A 6065-nucleotide genomic window follows, 5' to 3' on the forward strand; every position below is an offset into this window, starting at 1 on the left:
TAAAAAATTGAATGCTTTGCATCAATGAAATTGAATTACAATGTGATCCTATTAATTCAATATATTCGAAGCGTCGTGTTATTGAATAAACCTAAAACATTTACTGGTATTGTGATTCCCACTCGCTAGATTATAAATAAAAGATTACAAATACATTATTTCCCATAAAACGTCTCCCACTCAGCCCCTAGATTTACAGAGAAATGTCAATAACAAACACCACCAAATATGGTATTCTGCACACAGAGATCCATCTACATCATACTACGAGAATAAATCTCTGAATGCCGTCCATTATCTATACCGGAAGTCAATAGATAATCAACAAACCTCCTTCTGCCCATATTAGTACAATGGGTTTAAATCCGGGGTAGAGTCTCAGCATTTGACCAATCAGATAAAGATGTACCTCGCCACCCTCCCGCGGGTTCAGGGGAACATCTTACCCACAACCTCTTCGGCTAAGAGGCTAGGGTGAAGGCATCATTTGGTATTCTCAAAAGGACGCTCGCACAGCCTCCTCAGCTAAGAAGCTGGGAAACACCACCGCAAAACACAAGCTAGTGGATAGCTTATTTACGGGACAGAAAACTTATATTTAATGTCATAGCTGTGTGTGTAGTTTCTTGTATGTAACCTTTGTATTGTGGATGTTGTATTCGATATATAAACGGATTTATAACATAAAAAGTTTTCCAGAGTTAATGTTTTAGCGGCTGCGATAAAGATATATACACAATATTTAAAGCGGAGTCCTGGAGTAAAGAATTACAAAAATAACCAGAGACAATACTAGACGATCACAGGGATATAATATGTAGCAGTGAAGAGAGTATAGGCCTACGTTACACGTTGGATGTGGGGAGCTTTTTGGTAGTATGTCTTTCCACATCTAACCAGCGACGCATAGTGTTACACATGAACCAATATTTTATTATATCTTTAGCTAATGGAGATCTCTCAACGAGGCATTCATTTAGGCTTAAGTCTTGAAATATGGAGACAGTCTATCGCTTAACAGAGAGATGTTGATATGACATGAAACAATGGGGATATAATATATAATATACATTACAGTGAAAACATGGGCTTCTTGCAAAAAAAACCATTTTATAATTGGCACACGAATCACGTTCTAGAATGCTTTCAGGCGCCATTTGTAATGAAGCGACTCGATGAACGGGCACCCACAGAGGAATACTACCGGTGTAGACTGGAATAACCAGACAATTTGTACTCTACGCGTGTTTCGCCAACCATAGCTGATAAGAATTTACAGTAAAACAGAAACGATTGAATGTAAATCAGTTTATATACATTCAAATTACATTGTTATATGTGTTGTGGTCCATTTGTATCAATTTCTAGATGACAAGGAATAGAGATTTAGCTCGTTTAAGATAATAGAATTTATAATACACAAATAACATAGAGGTCTGTCTGTAAAATAATATGGCCGTCTATATGTGTCAAGTCATGTGATAAAACAAGATGGCCGTCTATATGTGTCAAGTCATGTGATAAAACAAGATGGCCGTCTATATGTGTCAGGTCATGTGATAAAACAAGATGGCCGTCTATATGTGTCTAGTAAATAGAACAATAAACTATAACACATCATTGTGGAAGAACAATTTCTAAATTACTAAAGATATTCAACATCTTGTATTTATAAAAACAGGAAGGACAGTATTCTGACCACTGACACCACCAAGTCAGGCGCATGTTTAACAGGGCGATGCAGAATCTTCCTAGCTCACGTAGATCATTATCTCTCCTATATTGTAAAATCATGTAAAATATTGCTGCCATTTTGGCCTCCCTTCACTGTAATCATATCCATGTATTCCCAGAGTTTCGCATTTCTTAACATTGGCGGCTAATCCCAGAGACCTTATGCTAAACGTGACGTTAACTTAATCATGGATACCCCTGGCTGCTCAAATTCCTGGACACGTCCCCTGAAAGTAGTCGATATAGTAAAATTTTCCCACAGATTACTGGACACGCCCCCTGAAAGTATATGATATCGTGAGCTTATCCGACACTCCGCCTGAAAGTATATGATATAGTGAGCTGATCCGATAGATTACTGGACACGCCCCCCCCCCCCCAACCTGAAATGTTGCGACTGATTGCTAGACACGCCCCCTGAAAGTATGTGATATACTGGACGCGCCCGTTGACAGTGGAAGTATTATTGGACAAGCCTCCGTGGACATATATGACAGATTACTGGACACGCCCCCTTGAAAGTATATAACAGATGACTGGACACGCCCCCATGAAAGTATATGACAGATGACTGGACACGCCCCCATGAAACTATATGACAGATGACTGGACACGCCCCCATGAAAGTATATGACAGATGACTGGAAAAGCCCCCATGAAAGTATTTGACAGATGACTGGACACTCCCCCATGAAAGTATATGACAGATGACTGGACAAGCCCCCATGAAAGTATATGACAGGTGACATGTAGTTCAACTTTTGATTTTTAACTTGATGCTAAATTCAGTTCTTGTTTCACATTTACAGTAAAATACAAACAATCAATTTGATATTTTTATATATTTTATGACTATAATTTCTGCCATCAATTTTAATCTCAATTAGACAAATATTATTAGTTATAAAATCTTACAGAAATATAATCTATAAAATCTTACAGAAATATAATCTCTACACCTACAGGTAAGGCCAATTAAACAAAGGTGTAACAAAATATACCTTAGTTATAAAATGTTACAGAAATATGTTGATATCTCTACACCGACAGGTAAGGCCAACTTAACAAATTATTTTTCTTCTCAAAAACTCCTACATCACTTATAAAGAGCTGTTTGACCTTTTTTTATTTCAAACTATAAGAACGGTCTACCACATATAAATCTTGTCCACGTGTTAGAAGAACGGTCTACCGCCTATAAATCTTGTCCACATGTTATAACAACGGTCCAACGCCTATAAATCTTGTCCACTTATTATAAAGAACAGTCTACCGCCTATAAATCTTGTCCACGTTTTACAACAATTAACTAGACCTGCCACGTGTTATTATATAAAGAAATTTGAATAAAAAACGGAAATGTACCGAAGGTTCAATTATCAAATCCCTGATAAATTTTATTGACATCAATATAATGGATAACCACCCCACCCCCCTGCACCAAAATAATTTCTACTGTATAATTATCTATAACTACCAATAGAACATTTTAAAACAATCTCTACATCTCTGTAACCTTTGTCTTAATACACAATCACAGAATTACACCCCCCCACACCCCCCCCCCCCCCCTCCCTACTTAAACATACATTCTCTGTACCAAGCACCCTCCCATTGTTTTTTTACACAAGATGACTGAAAGTTTTTTTTGTATTTATGACACATCTTAAACTTCGGATGACTGAAAGTTTTTGTATTTATGGCACATCTTAAACTTCAGATGACTGAAAGTTTTTGTATTTATGACACAGCTTGGATTATTTCTGTAAAAATTTCTTCATCATTTTTCTCTGTTTTCTCTGTTTCTTTGACAGCCGGTTCTATGTTTGCATTGGTATCGAGACTGCCGAGGGATAGTTTATTGGGATTAATGGTGACAGATTTGGTACAGTTGTGGGTTTTATAAATACCAACAAGTCTGTCTGCTAGTTCAAACATATTACTACGTAGTGATATAATTATAAACTGAGCATTCCTGGTTCGTTCCTGAAAAAATAAATCCATGTCAATTAGAACAGACAATTATAATAAATATACACAGTAGTCCCTATCATGTTTGAATTAGCTAGCCCCTATCATGTTTGAATTAGCTAGCCCCTATCATGTTTGAATTAGCTAGCCCCTATCATGTTTGAATTAGCTAGCCCCTATCATGTTTGAATTAGCTAGCCCCTATCATGTTTGAATTAGCTAGTCCCTATCATGTTTGAATTAGCTAGCCCCTATCATGTTTAAATTAGCTAGCCCCTATCATGTTTGAATTAGCTAGTCCCTATCATGTTTGAATTAGCTAGTCCCTATCATGTTTGAATTAGCTAGCCCCTATCATGTTTGAATTAGCTAGTCCATATCATGTTTGAATTAGCTAGCCCCTATCATGTTTGAATTAGCTAGCCCCTATCATGTTTGAATTAGCTAGTCCCTATCATGTTTGAATTAGCTAGTCCCTATCATGTTTGAATTAGCTAGCCCCTATCATGTTTGAATTAGCTAGTCCCTAATCATGTCTAAATATTGAGTAAAAACACCAACATGTCAGTATCAAGTTTTTATTTCCCTTCAGGCAAATAAAATAATAATAATTTGACTTCTATCTTGTTTTTGGTACAAGTCACCTATTGTTGAAATGTAGGGTCCAAAATTGCATGTTTTCTTGTCTCTACTTCCAGCTTGTGTATCTCAAGTTTTCCATGGTGAACCTCATACGTGCTTTTGGGCAAGAAGTTGCCACATGTTGCTCCATCTATGGTAGAAAGCGTTCTACCCAATGAAAATTTGGGAAAAAGGTTAGAGCCGGTCTAAGAGATGAGAATTAACATTAAAGTCAATGGGCAAATATTTAGTGATCTGTGGCCTGTCTATGTGTGACAGGCTGAGACTGATATGCCTTAGTTTTGAAAATATGAAGATTAAACTCTCAGAAAATATGAATAAAATATTTTGACTACTGAAAAACTAAAAAAAGTTAAATTTAAAAAAAAAAAAAATCAAAATTTGGAGAAAAATTGTGATTTTACTGCAAATTTCTCAATTTTCAGTTTTTATTTAATTTCTATTAGTAAGAAAAATATTTTAATGTCCAATTTTGGCTTATTCAACCTCAGAAAGCACAGATACAGTGAACAGTATTGTAATTTCACCAAATTTTGTCTAAAAATCAGGAATATTCACAGAAAATCTTTGGATTCCCCCCATTTCAATGTAGAAATCAATCCTTTCATGACTACTCAAATGAGTCAAAATGTCTAAAATGCATCTGAGTTTCATTGCTAATATAACTTAGATGGGATCTACAAGTTTATCAGGTTTAGAAATAGCCCCAGCTTTCTTGCAGAAAATTGAAAATTGGTAAAACTGAGTTAATAATGTACAGCAGGTGGGTTTGTACAACATGTTCAAAACAGGGGTTGGCTCAATTTTGCTACTGTTTTACCCAGAACAAGCATTTTTTTCTTCTTTGTAACATTAAATTCTTGCATTTCCTTCACGTAGAAAGCAATATTCCAGTCTTTCTAGCCATTTTTAACTCCACCACTTCCTTAGGAGAGGCTATAAATGCCCCACCCCACCCTTTTTTATTAATGTGTTTTGAGAGATTTAATTGCACCTGTGTTGACAATTAAATGATAGTAATTGGAATTTGTGGTTGAATTACAGCTAGGAATGTTGTTTTTCACTAATAAATAGCTATTTTGTACATTTCAAAGATTTCTAAGCCTTTTTGTTTAAAGTCAAACTTAGAACCCAGAGACATGTCAGGCCAATGAGACCACACCCTAATATAAAACTGGTGTAGATGTGTAAATGTCAGTTTAATGTTCAATATTTTCTTATCAAAGTCTAGAATTTGTGGTGATTGTTGCATTTATGTTACTTATAGAACAGTTAAATGTTAATATTGCTCCTTTTCAGGCCTCCTTCATCTTGTCAACTCTGTCATAATTCCTTTTTGGACATCATTTTTTCAGGCAATTGATGTAAAGGTCCAGACATCTTGCTTCAGCACAAGAATTGCAATAAAGATTTGTATGGTGCCTCTGAGCCTTGAGATGTTGAAAACATTGAAATTTTCCCAAATTTGTGAAAATTGTATTCTGTGACCCTTTTGTCAGAGAGGGGTGGTCATAGACCAAATATGACATTTTTTTGCTTTCATCAAGGCCTATTTTTAACCATAATTCATATTTATTGCACATATTTTAGTTTATATGTACATATGTTAGCCAGGGATGGTAAAACATAGCTATTAGACATATTGCTTTGATGATGTTACTTCTGCAACCAAAGATTAGATTCATTCAGTCAGTGACATATTTAGGGGGTGGGGATAC

Source organism: Patella vulgata, chromosome 1 (genome assembly GCF_932274485.2).
Source record: "Patella vulgata chromosome 1, xgPatVulg1.2, whole genome shotgun sequence".
NCBI lineage: Eukaryota > Metazoa > Mollusca > Gastropoda > Patellidae > Patella > Patella vulgata.